Source organism: Lepus europaeus, chromosome X (assembly GCF_033115175.1).
Source record: "Lepus europaeus isolate LE1 chromosome X, mLepTim1.pri, whole genome shotgun sequence".
Classification (NCBI taxonomy): domain Eukaryota; kingdom Metazoa; phylum Chordata; class Mammalia; order Lagomorpha; family Leporidae; genus Lepus; species Lepus europaeus.
In genome coordinates, this window is record NC_084850.1 from 54,927,474 (window position 1) to 54,946,754 (window position 19,281).

At 39.7% G+C, this 19,281-nt stretch overlaps 1 pseudogene; it reads left to right on the plus strand.

Moving 5' to 3' along the window:
• The first annotated feature begins 15,106 nt into the window (after positions 1-15,106).
• On the plus strand, positions 15,107-15,622 carry LOC133752416 (adenylate kinase isoenzyme 6-like; annotated as a pseudogene).
• Positions 15,623-19,281: the final 3,659 nt, after the last annotated feature.

Below are 19,281 nucleotides of genomic sequence, written 5' to 3' on the forward strand. Positions count from 1 at the left end.
AACTTGAGCTCCTGGGGACATAGACTATGACTTTTTGGATCTGGCATTGGCAGAATTTTGTTACCATATTACATCAGAGCCTATTGTACTCAACCTAGATTAATAGTATACCTTATCTGATCTTGAGTTTCTGAATCAAAGAGGATGTCAGAAATAAGGTAATGTCTCCCATATGGCCTTTCTTTTTGTGTGAAGATTTATTTTATTTATTTGAAAGACAGAATTAGGGGGGGGGGTCTTCCAACTGCTGGTTCACTCTCTGGCTGCAACAGCCAGAGCTGAGCCAATATGAAGCCAGGAGATTTTTCTGGGTCTCCCACATGGGTGCAAGGGCTGAAGGGCTTGGGCCATCCTCTGCTGCTTTTCCAGGTGCATTAACAGAGAGCTGGATTGGAAGTGGAGCAGCACGGACTCAAACATGTGCCCATATGGGATGCTGGTGCTGCAGGCTGGGGCTTTAACCAGTTGAGCCACAGTGCCATCCCCCCATATGACCTTTCAAATGGACTAAAATTTAAAGTAGCTTAGATAGCAATCTCATCCTGAGGAAGGCAATAGACAATAGTTTAAGCCATGTTTCTGAAGTCTCTATGCAAAGCTTAACCAGAATTTTCTTAATAGTATGAATAGCCTTTTCAACTTTATCTGATGACTGAGGTCTATAAGAGACATAGAGATGATAAGCGATCCCTAGAGCGGTATCTACCTGCTGAATTATTTTAGATCCTCTAGAGTGACCTTGGAAATCCAAAGCAAGGAATCATCTTTAACAGGGCTTTGGACACTTCTTGTGCCTTTTCTGCTCAAGTTGGGAAAGCATTGATGCATCCTGTAAAGCATCAATAAAGACCAGTAAGTAATTGTAATTATTTGCTGAGGGCATCTTAGTGAAGTCTGTCTACCAGTCAGATATGTTCCTCTCCTTTGCACTGGTGGGAACAAAGAAGTCGCTCTAATGGTATCACCAGGGTTATTTTGCAGAGGAGACAGGAATAAGTTGCTTCCTTACAATAGTATGTAGTTCTTTCCCTCAAAAAGTCCAAGAAACTATTTGTATCAGGGATCCTCTTCCTAGATGGTTAAAGTCAAATATTTCCTTGATATTTGTCCATTAAGAAGCCATTTGGAGCATTATCTTATGATCTAAAATACAGCACTAATCGACATTTTTAGTACCACCTTGTTGTTGATCCCATTTTATCTCAGGCTCAGTATAGTAGTGATTTTTTAAAAAGATTTTTTAAAATTTATTTATTTGAGAGGCAGAGTTACAGACAGTGAGAGGGAAAGACAGAGATAAAGGTCTTCCATCTGCTGGTTCACTCCCCAAATGGCCGAAACAGCCAGAGATGAGCTGATCCAAAGCCAAGAGCCAAGAGCTTCTCTAGGGTTTCCCATGTGGATGTAGGGGGCCAAGGACTTGAGCCATTTTCTAATGCTTTCCCAGGACATAGCAGAGAGCAGGATGGGAAGAGGAGCAGCCAGGACTAGAACCAGTACTCAGATCGGATGCCAGCACTGCAGGTAGAAGATTAACCTACTATGCCACAGCACTGACCATATAGTGGTGATTTTTAATAGGCTGAGGTATTAAAGCTATTCCTAGAACCTCCTATGTATCATCTTTTTTTTTTTTTACTTTCTTATCCATGAATGCATTTCCTTTGCTAACATGACTATCTTTCTTCTGACATCCCCTGCCATGAATTACGTCCAGGTCTAAAGTTTCCTGAACTGCCTGATGAACACATGATATTTTTTCCCCATCTTTAACAGGAGAGTTTTTTTTTGCAATCAGAAGGCCCCTTATTGGGGCCAGCGCCATGGCTCACTTGGCTAATCCTCTGCCTGCCTGGCCGGCATCCCATATGGGCGCCGGGCTCTAGTCCCGGTTGCTCCTCTTCCAGTCCAGCTCTCTGCTGTGGCCCAGGAGGGCAGTAGAGGATGGCTCAAGTGCTTGGGCCCCTGCACCTGCATGGGAGACCAGGAAGAAGCACCTGGCTCCTGGCTTCAGATTGGTGCAGTGTGGGCTGTATCAGCCATTTGGGGAGTGAACCAACGGAAGCAAGAACTTTCTCTTTGTCTCACTGTCTATAACTCTACCTGTCTAAAATAAATTTTAAAAAAAGTTAAAAGGCCCCCTTTTTCCAAATTGCTGCATGTGCATGTAAAACAAGGAGAGCATATTTGGAGGCTGTATAAACACTAATTCATTGGCTTTTTCCTAATTGAAAGATTCTGGTCAAAGCAATAAGTTCTGCCTTTTGAGCTGAAGTGTTAGCTGGCAATGCCTGAACTTCTATTTCGTGTATAAAATCCACTAAGACATACCCTGTCTTCCTAATTCTTTCCTTCATAAAGCTATGACCATCAGTAAACCACACAGATCTGGATTTTCCAGAGGTTCTGCTTGTAGGTCAGTTCTGCTAGAATAGAACTTCTTTATTGTCACTACACAGGAGTGAGTTAGTTCTTCAGTACTTTCAGTTGACATTAAAGTAGCCAGATTGAGGACTTTGCATACTTGAAGAGATACTTCAGGTAAGTCTAACAAAGAAGGTTGATATTTTGTGTGGCATCCTCCTATTATCCATTGATGTACTTTAATTTCTATAACTTCTTGCGTCCGATGTGGAGTTTGAATTTCAAGTGGATGGCTGAAATTCAGCTGGGTGGTTTTCCCCACCAAAAGTGCTGTTGCAGCAACTACCCTTAAGCATGCAATCCACCCTACAGTCACTAAATCTAATTGTCTAGAAAAATAAGACACTGCTGGTGGAAGTGGACCCAAATTCTGAGTCAGTACACCTAAAGCTACCCTCTGTTTCTTCGCTACATAGTGAATGCCTTGTTCAAAAGTTAGGGATTCCTGGCGCTAGAACTTCTCTTAATAGCTGTCTTGTCCTCTAGAAGGCTTCCCCCAGTAAAGTGCATCTGTGTCAGGACCATTTAAAGCCTCATATAAAGTTTTGGATATCAACTAAAATCCTGAAATCCATATTCTAAAAAATCCTGCCATTCCCAGGAATATCCTTAACTGTTTATGGTGGCTCTATGTATGACATAGCTTCCTTTCTCTTCAGGGAAAGAGTATGCTTTCATGGGGGTCAGTATATATTCTAGGTAGTTTACTTCTTGTTTAGAAATCTGAGGTTTTGAGGGGGTGGAGCCAAGATGGCAGAATAGAGGATGAACACCGATAGTCCAGGAAAAGATAGGTTAATAAAAGTGGAATTACAGTAATCTCAGAGAAAGGCTCGGGGAAAAATTGCAGAGACGACTCTTCCAGATCTAGTGGATGTGACACGGATGACCTGCAGGGAGAGCAAGGACACCCATGGCTCTGAAGCCCAACAGCAGAGTCTACACATCTGCACTGGAAGGGGAGGTGAGCTCTGTAACCCGAGAGACAGGTGGGGAAACTGACTTGAAGCCCCATTGGGGAAAGTTCACCAGACTAACTACAGGAAAGAGGGGGAGAAGAGGGGGGACTAGTATGGTCTCTCTCCATCCACCTCGCAAAGGCGAGCAGGAGACAAAGATCAGGAGCCATTTTGGACATACGTAAAAGGTGCGCGACCTCAGGGCTGTGCGAGACCTCAGAGCTGTGCCCGCCCCCAGTCAAACAGAAAAGCCTGACTCTGGTGTGTGGGGGGGTGAAATAACAGGAGGTTAGGACTTAGTGAAAGGGTGGAGCTAATGAACTGAGGTGGTGAAAAAAGAGACAGTGGGGGAGAGAACTCACAGAGTTCACGTGAGTACTCTCCAGAGACGTAACAATTCAGTAACCTTGGCAACCCAGTGGGAGACTGCAGGAGAATTTGAGCCCACACTGAGGGCAGCACAGATTCTTTGTGTGGTCCTTGGAAAAAAGCAGACGAATGATATACCCACAGAAGACAGAGATCGGAAATGACTGCCTTCAATTCCTCCCAGCTATGTGGAATTACTTGCCTCCTGAATAAAATATATATATATATAAATAAATGAATAAATAAAGAGAGAGAGAAGGAGAGAGAGATTTACAACGCCTAACCTGAGTGTGTCACCATTGGCACACACTTAACCCTGAAGAACCAAGCAAAGCTCTCTGGCCACACCCATCTCAAGCCTTCAGCCTCTAAGGCTCCTCCAAAAGCAGAAAGTCCACTTAACACATAGTATAACAAGAAAAAAACACAACAGCAAGGGAAGAAGAATTCAAAGAATATCTCCATAATGCCAAGCAACAAACACAGAAACCGAGGGAACAAGATCAAGGAAGACATTATGACACCCCCAAATGAACAAGACACCCCAAGCCAAGATTATGAAGATGATAAGATAGAAGAAATGCAAGATATGGATTTCAAAAAATTTATGATAAGAACATTTAGAAGTTTTCAAAAGCAAATTCTTGAACTACAGAAATCCTTACTGGACAGGATAGAAAATCTCTCTCGTGAAAATGAAATTTTCAGGAGTAATCAAAATGAAACGCAGAAACTAGTAGAACCGGAAAGTGTGATAGTGAAGAGAAATCAAAATGAAATGAAGAACTCAATAGATCAAATGACAAACACATTAGATAGGCTTAAAAACAGAGTCAGTGAAACAGAAGAGAGAATAGTGGACTTAGAAGACAGAGAACAGGAAAGGAAACCGTCAAATCAAAGAAAAGAAGAAGAAATCAGAAATCTAAAAAATACTGTCAGGAATCTACAGGATACTATTAAAAACCCAACGTTCAGGTTCTGGGAGTTCCTGAAGACATGGAGAGAGAGAGAAAGGATTAGAATGCCTTTTTAGTGAGATACTAGCAGAGAACTTTCCGGGTTTGGAGAAGGACAGAGACATCCTAGTACAGGAAGCACATAGAACCCCTAGTAAACATGACCAAAAGAGATCCTCACTATGACACATTGTAATTAAACACACCGCAGTGAAACATAAAGAAAAGATCTTAAAATGTGCAAGAGAGAATTGTCAGATTACTCTCAGAGGATCTCCAATTAGACTCACAGCAGATTTCCCAGCAGAAACCCTACAGGCTAGTAGGGAATGGCAAGACATAGCCCAGGTGCTAAGAGAGGGAAAAACTGCCAGCCCAGAATATTATATCCTGCAAAGCTCTCATTTGTGAATGAAGGTGAAATAAAGACCTTTCATAGCAAACAGAAATTGAAAGAATTTGTCGCCACTCGTCCAGCCCTGCAAAAGATGCTTAAAGATGTGTTACACACAGAAACACAGAAACACGGTCATCAATATGAAAGAAGGTAAAGGAAGGAAACCTCACAGCAAAAGATCACGGGAAGTTCAAACCATATGTTAGAAAATATCTTTGGGAAAATGGCAGGGCAAAGTTACTACTTATCAATAGTCACATTGAACGTTAATGGTCTCAACTCTCCAGTTAAAAGGCACAGATGGGCTGAGTGGGTTAAGGTATAAAACCCATCTATTTGCTGCTTAAAAGAAACACATCATTCCAACAAAGATGCATGCAGACTGAAAGTAAAAGGCTGGAAAAAGATATACCATGCCAATAGAAATGAAAAAAGAGCAGGCATAGCCGTCTTAGTATCAGACAAAATAAACTTTAATGCAAAAACTATTAAGAGAGACAAAGAGGGGCACTATATAATGATTAAGTGATCAATCAACAGGAAGATAAAACTATTATCAATGTGTATGCACCTAATTACAGGGCACCAGCTTATTTAAAAGATTTGTTAAGGGACTTAAAGGGAGACTTAGATTCCAATACAGTAGTACTAGGGGACTTCAATGCTCCACTCTCAGAAATAGATCAACTGGACAGAAGATCAACAAGGAGACAGTAGATTTAAACGACATTGTAGGCCAAATGGATCTAAAGATATCTACAGAACTTTTCATCCTACACATAAAGAATTTACATTCTTCTCAGCAGTACATGGAACCTACTCTAGGATTCACAACATACTAGGCCATAAAGCAAGTCTCAGCAAATTCCAAAGAATTAGAATCATACGATGCAGATTTTCAGAACATAGTGGAATGCAGTTGGAAATTAGCAACTCAGGAAGCCCTAGAACATATGCAAACACATGAAGATTTAAAAAATTGCTCCTGAATGAACACTGGGTCATAGAAGAAATAAAAACAGAAATCAAAAACTATCTGGAAGTAAATGAAGACAACAGCACAACATACCAAAACTTATGGGATACAGCAAAAGCAGTGTTAAGAGGAAAATTTATAGCAATAGGTGCCTACATCAAGAAATTGGAAAGGCACCAAATAAATGAACTTTCAAGTCATCTCAAGGATCTAGAAAAACTGCAGCAAACCAGACCCAAATCTAGCAGGATAAGATAAATAATTAAAATCAGAGAAGAAATCAACAGGATTGAATCCAAAAAAAAACATTACAAAAATCAGCCAAACGAGGAGCTGGATTTTTGAAAAAATAAACAAAATTGACACTCCATTGGCCCAACTAACTAAAAAAAGAACAGAAAAGACTCAAATCAATAAAATCAGAGATGAAAAAGGAAATGTAACAACAGACACTACAGAAATAAAAAGAATCATCAGAAATTACTACAAGGACATGTATGCCAGCAAACAGGGCAATCTATTAGAAATGGATAGATTCCTGGACACATGCAACCTACCTAAATTGAGCCAGGAAGACATAGAAAACCTAAACAGACCCATAACAGAGTCAGAAACTGAAACAATAATAAAGACACTCCCAACAAAGAAAAGCCCAGAACCAGATGGATTCACTGCTGAGTTCTACCAGACATTTAAAGAATTAACTCCAATTCTTCTCAAACTATTCAGAACAATCGAAAAAGAGAGAATCCTCCCAAATTCTTACTGTGAAGCCAGCATCACCTTAACTCCTAAGCCGGAAAAAGATGCAGCATTGAAAGAGAATTACAGACCAATATCCCTGATGGACATAGATGCAAAAATCCTCAATAAAATTCTGGCCAATAGTATGCAACAACACATCAGAAAGATCATCCACCCAGACCAAGTGGTATTTATACCTGGTATGCAGGGATGGTTCAATGTTCACAAATCAATCAATGTGATACACCACATTAATAGGCCGCAGAAGAAAATCCATATGATTATCTCAATAGATGCAGAGAAAGCATTCGATAAACTACAACACCCTTTCATGATGAAAACCCTACGCAAACAGTATAGAAGTAACATTCCTCAATCCAATCAAAGCAATTTATGAAAAAACCATGGCCAGTATCCTATTGAATGGGGAAAAGTTGGAAGCATTTCCACTGAGATCTGGTACCAGACAGGGATGCCCACTCTCACCACTGCTATTCAATATAGTCCTTGAAGTTTTAGCCAGAGCTATTAGATAAGAAAAAGAAATTAAAGGATACAAATTGGGAAGGAAGAAGTCAAACGATCCCTCTTTGCAGACGACATGATTCTTTATTTATGGGATCCAAAGAACTCTACTAAGAGACTATTGGAACACATAGAAGAGTTTGGAAAAGTAGCAGGATATAAAATCAATGCACAAAAATCAACAGCCTTTGTATACACAGGCAATGCCATGGTTGAGAAAGAACTTCTAAGATCAATCCCATTCACAATAGCCACAAAAACAATCAAATACTTTGGCATAAACTTAACCAAGGACATCAAATATCTCTACGATGAGAATTATAAAACTTTAAAGAAAGAAATAGAAGAGGATACCAAAAAATGAAAAATCATCTATGCTCATGGATTGGAAGAATCAATAGCATCAAAATGTCGATTCTCCCAAAAGCAATTTATAGATTCAATGTGATACCAATCAAAAAACCAATTCTCAGATCTGAAAAAAATGATGCTGAAATTCATATGGAGAAGCAAGAGACTTCGAATAGCTAAAGCAATCTTGTACAACAAAAACAAAGCCAGAGGCATCACAATACCAGATTTCAGGGCATACTACAGGGCAATTGTTACCAAAACAGCGTGGCATTGGTACAGAAACAGATGGATAGACCAATGGAACTGAATAGAAACACCAGAAATCAATGCAAACATCTACAGCCAACTTATATTTGATCAAGGATCTAAAACCAATTCCCGGAGCAAGGACAGTCTATTCAATAAATGGTGCTGGGAAAATTGGATTTCCATGTGCAGAAGCTTGAAGCAAGACCCCTACCTTTCACCTCACACAAAAATACACTCAACATGGATTAAAGACTAAAATCTATGACCCGACACTATCAAATTATTAGAGAACATTGGAGAAACACTGTAAAATATCGGCACAGGCAAACACTTTTTGGAAAAGACCTCAGAGGCACAGGCAGTCAAAGCCAAAATTAACAATTGGGATTGCATCAAATTGAGAAGTTTCTGTACTGCAAAAGAAACAGTCAGGAAAGTGAAGAGGCAACCAACAGAATGGGAAAAAATATTTGCAAACTATGCAACAGATAAAGGATCAATAACCAGAATCTACAATGAGATCAAGAAACTCCACAACAACAAAACAAACAACCCACTTGAGAGATGGGCCAAGGACCTCAGTAGACATTTTTCAAAAGAGGAAATCCAAATGGCCAACAGAAATATGAAAAAATGTTCAGGATCCCTAGCAATCAGGGAAATGCAAATCAAAACCACAATGAGATTTCACCTCACCCCGGTGAGAATGGCTCACATTCAGAAATCTACCAACAACAGATGCTGGAGAGGATGTGGGGAAAAAGGGACACTAACCCACTGTTGGTGGGAATGTAAACTGGTTAAGCCTCTATAGAAGTCAGTCTGGAGATTCCTCAGAATCCTGAATATAACCCTACCATTCAACCCAGCCATCCCACTCCTTGGAATTTACCCAAAGGATATTAAGTTGGCAAACAAAAGAGCTGTCTGAACCTCAATGTTTATTGCAGCTCAATTCACAATAGCTAAGACCTGGAATCAACCCAAATGCCCATCAACAGTAGACTGGATAAAGAAATTATGGGACATGTACTCTATAGAATACTATACAGCAGTCAAAAACAATAAAATCCGGTCATTTGCAACAAGATGGAGGAATCTGGAAAACATTATGCTGAGTGAAATAAGCCAGTCCCAAAGGGACAAATATCATATGTTCTCCCTGATTGGTGACAACGAACCAACCACAAAAAAAGGAAACCTGATGAAGTGAAATGGACACTATGAGAAACAATGACTTGATCAGCCCTTATCATCACTGTTGATGTACAATTTATTACTATATACCTTTTAGTATTTTTGTTTGTTCTACTTAATACCATTGGTTGATCTATATAATTAACACACAATTATTCTTAGGTGTTTAAAGTTAACTGAATAGTGATCTCTGTTAAATTAAAGAGTGGGAATAAGAGAGGGAGGAGATGTACAATTGGGGACATGCTCAAGCTGACTTGCCCAAGTGGTGGAGTTAGAAATGTGCCAGGGGATTCCAATACAATCCCTTCAAGGTGGCATGTACCAATGCCATCTCACTAGTCCAAGTGATCAACTTCACTTCACAATTGATCAAACTGATAGGTCTAAGAGTCAAAGGGATCACACAAACAAGACAAGTGTCTGCTAATACTAACTGATAGAATCAAAAATGGTGAGAATGATCCAACATGGGAAGTGGGATACACAGCAGACTCATAGAATGGCAGACGTCCTAAACAGCACTCTGGCCTCATAATCAGCCCTTAAGGCATTTGGATCTGGCTGAAGAGCCCATGAGAGTATTTTAGGCATGGAAAGCCAAGGCACTCTGGCAAAAAAAAAAAAAAAAAAAAAAAAAAAAAAAACAAGAAAAAGAAAAAAAAAAAAACTCAATGAAAGATCTCTTCGAGTGAGATCCCAGTGGAAAGAACAGGCCATCAAAGAAGGAGGTATCTTTCTCTGAAGGGAGGAGGGAACTTCCACTTTGACTATGGCCTTGTTGAAATAAGATCAAAGTCAGCGAGCTCAGGGGGCTTCCATGGCCTTGGCAACTCATGACTAAAGCCTCAGGTGATAACTGACGCCATAAATAAGAGTGTCAATTGTTAAATCAACAACAGGAGTCACTGTGCACTTACTCCCCATGTAGGATCTCTCTCCTTAATGTGTAGTTCAGTGTGAATTAATGATATGACTAGTACTCAAACAGTATTTGGCACTTTGTGTTCTGTGTGGGGGCAAACTGATGAAATCTTTACTTAATATATACTAGATTGATCTGATATAAAGATAATCGAAAATGAATCTTGATGTGAATGGAATGGGAGAGGGTTCAGGAGATGGGAGGGTTGTGGGTGGGTAGGAAGTTATGGGGGGGAAAAAGCCATTGTAATCCATAAACTGTACTTTGGAAATTTATATCTACTAATTAAAAGTTAAAAAAAGAATATTAATTACAAAAAAAGAAATCTGATGTTTTGTTGTGAGACTATGCACACTTGCTTCACTAAAAAGTTTAATACTTGGATTGCATTTTCATCTGAGCCCTCGTCGGAAGGGCTGCAAATGAGATTATCACCTACAGATTGTAGAATTTCTCCATTCTTTCATTGAGGCTCTTTGACTTCCTTTGCAAGACCAATTATCTTAAGTCAAGCACCTTAGTATGGTAGCAAATCCTTTCCAAGTAAAGAGTTGGACATTCAAACATCACCAATTACTAGTGAGAGATAAGAGAATCTTCTGTTTGACAATCTAAAGGCAAAGTAAATTTTCTAGAATGAGGTTAACCATCAAATCCCATAATACAACTCTTTGAGGTTTGGAGTCCTTCATGGGATGTTAGCCCAATTACTCCTGTTGTTAATTTAACAAGTTAACACTCTAAGCTGTGACATCAGTATTAACCCAAGGCTCTTGACATGGGCTGCCTAGAGTGTGGATCCTTCCAAGTTCTTATGCCCCATCAGTCCTCAGACAAGACCATGAGCAAAGTTCAATTCTTCTCCTCCCTTCAGAGAAGGAAATATTCCCTCTTTGTAATGACCCCTTCTCTTGCACCTGGACATGGAAAACAGAGGTACTCCATGGGAGGACACTGCTTGCACCAGTGTTCTGGCTCTATATACTTGAAATACTCCCCTGTGGGTTTTTAAGCCAGACTGTAATGCCTCCTGGCTAAATCTGAGGTCACTGGGAAATTTTGAAAGCAATTGCTACCCTGTGAGTCTGCTGTCTGAACTGCTTCCCATGCTGGAGTATCCTTTCCACTTCAGCCAGGTTTATAACATTAAGCACCTTAGATTTTATTTTTACTATCTCGCTTATGGGATTTTGGGTTCCCATTAACAGTTTCTAAAACTGTACCCTTAGGAGTGAGTCCATAGGAATGAATGCAGAACTATATACAGTTGAAAAGTCTTCCCAGAACCTCAAAAAATGAAAGCAGGCATGGCTCTCTGGGAGCGCAGTTATGCTTAATTGTGCAACTTAAATCCCTTGGATTAAATAAAATTTGATGCCTCAGAGTCTCCTTTTTTTGCACCCCAAGGTGAGGTTTCCTATTCCAGTACACTTGGGGCTCCATGTATGTTGTTCTAGATATGGGGTGTTAGTGATACCCAATGCCCCTTGAATTTTCCTAACCACCACACCTAGAGCAGTTGGCCACTAGGAGGCACTGCCATGTCACTAAGATGCCAGTATACCAGAGGATGCAATTGCATTTATGATTATGGCATTTTCCCAGTGCCCTAAATGACCTTGGGAGCTGTCATCATTGGCACTAGAGACCAACCTCTAGGGTGCACTATACCTCACTCCTGGAGGCTAAGCTGCAAGGTGATAGAAACAAGCGTACAGCTAAGACCAGCCATCAGTGCTGTTTTTAAAACCTTGAAGCTCTAGCACCCCAAGAATGCTTGGTGGTTTACATGACCACACCTAGGGTATTCAATCCCTATGGGTGCTTAGGTCCCATGTCTAGAGTATATGCTCCAGGGTGGTATTGGGTCCAAGCATTTGCAGGTGTTAGAGATGAGAAATCCCCATGTTTGTGTGTCTCAAAACTGACCCCTGCAGTGAGGAAGGGCTTGACTATGTATGAACAGCAAGATGTCATTTGGTTATGAGAAACCACATTCATACACCAGGAACCAAAATCCAGGTGCATTTTAAACCTGCTCACCTCTCAGTTACTAGTTGTCCTAGAACAGGGAGATTGCATTGGCTACCAAGCCCTAACTAAACTGTAGGTAGGCTGGTTGCCACTCAAACATGGCTGGCACTGGCCCACTGCTCATAGAAAGGGAGGGATGGAAGGGCAGACCACACTTCTCTACTTCCATTATAGAAGAAAATCCTAGCCCCTCAGCAGCTGGATGTAACAACTGGATAACAGGAAATGTTTCTTCACCCTTCTCCCTTCTAGTAAGCAAAGGGGAGGAGGGAGCCATGTGGTGAGCAGAAGATAATATGGAGGGCAAAGCTGGATCAGACAGGTGACATCCAGCAGTTATGTCTCAATGCTAAGAACCAAGCTGTCCACACTCTAAACACAACCTGTAAAAACACATTGCCTCCAAAAGCTGACACTGGAGCACGATGGTTCCAGTCAATGGCTGGTGAGTAACAATTACTAAGAATTCTCAAGATTTCTTTTTAATATTTTTTCCAGCCTAATCCTGACGATGGCCTCAGAAAACTACCAAGGTTAAAAACAAAAACATTAGCACTTGCATTTCAAATGCTGTCCCCCTCCAAGAACTGAGGGAAAAATAAACATTTAAACTGGCCAAGAAGTTTTCCCAAGTGGTTTTCCAAAAAACATGAAGACTACAACCAAGGTTTATTCACCCACTGCTGTTTTGGGGTTACACACTCCTGGATACAGGTTTGCCATTATGATGTTGGTAATGAACTATTTTAATACTTTTTAAACCAGGCTCTTCACTTCTGCAAAAATAGAAATACCAAGTAGAGACTGTTATTGTCTGCAAACAAGAAGCTTATTTGAAAGTGAGGGGGAACAAACATACATTCACACGCAAGTGTGAACTGCCCTTCACAGAGAAATACACAAGATAAGTGGATCAAAGAGCTTAACTTTTCTGAGCCTATACTTTTTTTAAGGGACAAGGTCTATTGATGGGGGAAATCTGACAGGCAGGAGGGAAGGGGCAAAGAAGAAAGAGGTGTCTGGAGAAAGAGAGATCATGAGAGAGCGCATATGTGCTGGAAGCAGGTCCTGTTATACCTTTGCTGGGGGACAAGGAAGTAGGAACAGCGAATCCCATTAGGGTGAGTGTGAAGCTGACATCTGTGGTTGGGCCATCTAGTCACTGGCTTCCAGCAATGGCAGCAGGGGCTAGAGCCTAGGATGGTGTCTGGACGTAAATCACACCACAGATAAGACGGCATCACTTTACTAACATTCGCCCCCCCCCCTTTTCTATAAAGCAAGTGTTGTATGGAACTACATCAGCTCCCAAAGTCCAGGAGGGGTGAAGGGACGATGATCTGTCTTTAGAGCTACTTCCTGCTGACATGGGTCAATCAGTTACTCTCCATTGGCATTGGGCACTGTCTCAAGCCATGATCTCCTGGATGGGGAGCCAAGTATATCCCTGTAGTAGCATTTGGTTGACCACCTGGCTGGTGAAGAGTTTGATTTGTTCCATTATCACCTCCTGTAAACACTTAAACAGACAACATAGTATAATAGACAGGGTGATAATAGCAACCAATGGGCCTAAGAGTGACATTAGCCAAGTAATGAGAGGATTTCATAGAGGAGAGGAAATGGGGGGGGGGTCCTCTGAATCCTAGTGAAGACTGTTTGATGGATGTGGTTTTACCTGGCCTGATTGGTTAACATAATAACAACACTGTTAAGGCCCATCTGTTCCAGAGTATCACACCTGTTAGTGAGATGATTTGGCTTTGGAGATCTGATATGGCATCAGCTGAGGTCTCAGTGGACCTAGTGACCTCCTCTTGTAACTGTTGGAGTTGTTTTGGAATTGGTTGGTCAAGATAACATTGTGGCCCAAAGTTCCTGAGATCACTACTGAGGAGAGAAAGGTTGCGACGCTGATCCCAATCAAGACTGGAAGAAATGCTACTCATCTCTTGCAGATAGAGGACCTTCTCTGTAGGAAAATTCTGAATAATCATACAACATTAAGTGGGGGAGAGGACCATCAATACACACAGCTGGGAGTAGAGCTACATGTCAATTTATACTCATATGAATACTTTGAAACACATTCACTGACTACACCACAAAAACAGTAGCCTCAATCTGCAGCTTGGTAATAGTGACTATGCCTGTAAGCAGGACTCTATTTCTGATTGCAACGGAATTCTCATAGACAGATGACATTTGTTATTGAGTTTCATACAGTTCAGCAAACTTATTTGTTTGTACCTCTGTGTGAAAGGAGCCATGATGGATATAAAGAATATGGAACACTTAAGTCTTAGTATAGAAAATGAGGTGGGACAGAGCCCAGTATATCAATAAGTTCACTATAGAGGTCTGAAAAGGGTGCTATGAGGCAGTTAAGAAGAGACACAGCACAAGGTGGGGATTTACCGGTAAGCTGGTTTATAAATGATGAGCTACAGATAGTCAATGAAGATAGGTGTTAATCGAATTCCAGCCACAGAGTAAATGCAACATGGGTAACTTGGTATACTATATGAGTGTAAACCAAAAAAATAAAATAAAATAAAAAAACTTAAAGTAAGATTCCCAATAATACTGATAGAGAAGTATGAGTGAAAGATGAGTGAAACAGGGATTCATTCTGCATGGTAACAAAACTATCCATGTATAGTTTTTTCATAATGTTAAATTTTCATGAACTTTTAAAGACTCCTCATGTGCATCTATTTCAAATTTTTGATCATTATAAACATGTTTTAATTTCATTTTCCATTAGTTTTTTGAAATACCTTCATAGAGTCTCCCAGCTTCTGCTAGTATATTTTGCCTAGGCCATGAAGTTCCTTTTGAAATATAGTCTTTTTTTTCTCCCTTAGCAGGTCCAGTACTTCACTAGTCAGTTTAAAAAAAAAAATTGGCCCTGGGTTTTGGCTGAGTAGCCAGGAGGGTACATAAAAGAAGATCCTGGGAGAGGAGGCGCTTGGAGTGTCCGCCGGGACGACTATGTTGCTGCTGAACATTCTGCTCACTGGTACACCAGGGGTTGGGAAAGCCACACTAGGCAAAGAACTTGCATTAAGATCAGGACTGAAATACATTAATGTGAATGATTTAGCTCAAGAAGGTGAATTATATGATGGCTTTGACAAAGAGTATAATTGTCCCATTTTAGATGAAGATAGAGTAATAGATGAGTTAGATAGCCAAATGAGAGATGGTGGAGTTATTGTTGATTACCACGGCTGTGATTTCTTCCCTGAACATTGGTTTCATATAGTTTTTGTGCTGAGAACAGATACCAGTGTGTAGTACAAAAGACTGTAAATAAGGGGTTATAGTGAGAAGAAATCAAATGACAATATTCAGTGTGAGATTTTTCAAGTTCTTTATGAAGAAGCAATGGAGATGTACAAGGAAAAATTGTGCATCAGTCGCCCAGCAATAAACCAGAAGAACTAGAGGATAACATGTCAGATCTTGAAATGGATTGAGCAGTGGATCAAGGACCATAACTCTTGACTCACAGAACTGGCCATTTCAGTCACTGTTGCTGCTCTCTCTCTGCTCACTTTGTAGAAATTGCCCATGTATCAGTAAAAATTGTGCTGTAGGACTAGCAGGTGGATGATGTAAAGATTTATGCCTGGATTTCTTTTTCTCCATGAGAAAGCTAAAGAGTCACAAATATCATGAATATAATATTAAGGATTGAGAGTGAAAATTATTATTGTTTAATGCTTTGATTGCCAAGTAATAAGCAAATCTAAATAAATGGGAGGATAACTTTTAAGTTTATAACAGAAGAAAATGCAGATAATCTCTTAAAACAAAAGATAAAGCATCTGAGTATTGCTTTTTTATTTACATAAATGCAACAAGTTGCATGTATTTCATATATACAGTATGAAGAACATAATGATACTTCCCACCTTCCCTCACTTCCACCCTCCCTCCTCCTTCCTTTTCTTTTGATTATTGCAATGACATACTTTAAATTTACTTTATAATCACAAACTTAATCCACTAAATAAGGAATTCAACAATTAATAGAAAACCACTGTTCCTCAGGAATATAGACAAGAGCTATAAATAATAATACAATTTCAGAATGTCAACTTCACCGACATAAATCACATGTTTTTTTTTACTCTTTATATAATTACCACAAGTCAGGGAACACGTATTTGTCTCAATTTCTTTGTCCAGTTATCAGTTGATGGACATCTGGGTTGATCACATATTCTAGCTATTGTGAATTGAACTGCTATAGACATGGGGGTATAGGTAACACTTTCATATGCTGATTTCATTTCCTTTGGATAAATTCCTGGGACTGGAATGACTGGGTCATAGGTAGGTATATTTTCAGATTTTAGAGGAATCTCCTTACTGTCTTCCATAATGGTTATACTAGTTTACATTTACACAGTGTATTACGGTACATTTCCCCCTACATATTCGCCAGCATTTGTAATTTTTTTTTTTTTGATTTTTTGGATGACAGCCATTCTGACTGGGTTGGGGTGAAACCTCATTGTGCTTTTTGATTTGTGTTTCCCTGATGACTAGTGATCCTGAGTACCTCTTTATGTGTTTGTTGGCCATTTGTATTTCAGCCTTTGAAAAATGCCTGTTCATATCCTTAGCTCATTTCTTAACTGGATTGTTTTGTTGTTGAGTTTCTTGAGCTCCTTATATATTCTGGATTGATATCCTTTATCAGATGTATAGTTGGCCGGTGTTTGCTTCCATTTTTTTGGGTTGCCTCTTCACTGTGTTGAGTGTTTCCTTTGCTGTGTAGACACTTCATAGCTTGATGTAATCCTATTTATCTGTTTATGCTTTTGTTGCCTGTGTTTCTAGGTTGTTGGTTGGGAGGTCCTTGCCTGTGTCAATGTCATGCAGTGTTTCCCCTATGTTTTCCTCTAGTAATTTGATGGTTCCTGGTTTTAGGTTTAGATCTGTGATTCATTATCAGTCAATTTAGTATAGGGTGTGGGGTAGAGGTTTTGTTTCATGCTTATGTGTGTGGAGATCCAGTCTGCCCAGCACCATTTGTTGAGGAGACTCCTTTCTCCATGGAATGATTTTATCTTGTTTGTCAAAAATTGGTTGTAAATAAGTGGATTGGTTTCTGGAGCCTCTAATGTGTTCCACTGGTCCACATGTTTATTCTTGTGCCAGTACCAGGCTGTTTTGATTGTAACTGCCCTGTGGTGTGTCTTGAAATCTGGTATTGTGATGCATCCAAGTTTATTTTTATTGTTTAATAGTGCTTTAGTTATATACTTTAGTTACATTGTTTTTCTATGTAGATTTTAGGGTCATTTTTTCTAGATCTGAGATGAGTGTTTTGATTGGGATCACATTGAATCTGTGGATTGCTTTGGGTGGTATGAACATTTTGACGGTGCTGATTCCTCCAATCCATGAACATAGAGGATTTTCCGTTTTTTGGTGTCTTCTATTTCTTTCTGTAATTTTCATTTTAGTGATTTCTCACATTGTGGCTATTGTGAATGGGATGATCTTATGGGTCTTTTCTCAGTCGTGGCATTGTCTGTGTGTACAGATGCAGTTGATTTTTGTGTCCTGATTTTATGTCCTGCAACTTTGCCAAGCTCTACTATGAGTTCCAAGACCTCTTGGTGGAGTCTTTTGGTTCCCCTATTTATGGGATCATGTCATCTGCAAACAGGGATAATTTAAACTTCTTCCTTTCCTAAGAGAGAGAGAGAGAGAGAGAGAGAGAGAGAGAGAGAGAGAGGATCCTGATTTAGATGCAAACTGACTTGTAAGGTAGAAGCCTCTGCATAATTTTCAAGCAAACAAGGAGTGATCACCTCTAATGAGAAGACATGAACTACCTCATGGAAATCTAGGATTTCAAATTTTTGGTAATTCAACACAAATATTCTCATCCCCCAGTATCAATCTTGACCTTGGTAAGAAGATATTCCAGGTCTTAGCATTCCATATTCCCAGGGTTTTTGTGACTCATAGTTATAATTCAGTCCTTTATACAACCCTTAGCTTTTTCTGTCCTCTAACTGCAGGAGATAACATCATGCTTACATGTTCCTAAATATTTCCTATAATTTTCACATTTGATCTTCAATTTGTGATAAATTTCTGTATTAGCTTTTCATTATTCAATGAAGTACCCACAAGAAGTTAACTTTATAAATAGAAAAGGGTTATTTTAGCTCATGGTTCTGTAGGTTTACAGTCCAAGATCAGGTGGCCCCACTGTTTGAGCATCTGGCAAGGTTGTTCTTGCTAACAGAGTCCTAAAATGACAGAGAATCATATAGCAAGAAGGAGTGCCTTTGTGCCTGTCTATGTTTATATGGTTTCTGATCAAGCCATCAGGATTTAAACATTGGGGATCTACCCTGATTACCGAACCCAATCCAATTATTTCCCAAAGCCTCACTTCTAAATACCATAATAGGGTTAAGGATCTACCCTTTTAGTACTGTTAACATAAGACTTGGGGGTCAAAATTTTAACACATTGGGTTCTAGGATACATTTAACATTCAAACTAATATCTAAATTCTAACAATTACAGTTAGCATGTCCTTATCTTTCTCCAACAAATCAATGGCATTTAGTAAAAACCATTTAGTTCTATTGTCATTAGTAGTAGTCCACATAAGCCTTTCAAAAACATGAAATTTTGCTCCATTTCCTCCTTCTATTAGTATCCCATTCTACTTTACAGTGTGAGAAAGTTAATTATTACATAAGTGTTAGGGGCTATTAGTGTTCCACTTACCTTTTGTGATGAGGATCCTTAATGCTACCTAATCAGCAAGATCACCATTTGCAAAATCCCATTTTAGAATCTGCTTCTTTCAACTATTCCAGGAACCACCTCTCTGAGGTATTGTTACCTGGGAAACAGACACTGAGGTAGAAATTTATACTTAAAAAAATTTGTTGGGAAGTGACCTTCAGATTAGCAAGTGTAGGGAAGTGAAAGAAGTAGGTCAAGAGGGATCTGTGATACAGTCCTAACAATGGCCTGTACTGATCTCACTGAGAAGGCTTGAATGAGGTAGGAGATAGATATCTCTTAAAGGAGGTAAACATTTCAAAATTCAATCGTTTAGAGGCAAAGGCAAATCTTAGGAAACTAAAATTTAAAATATTAGTCTTATGCAACAACAACAG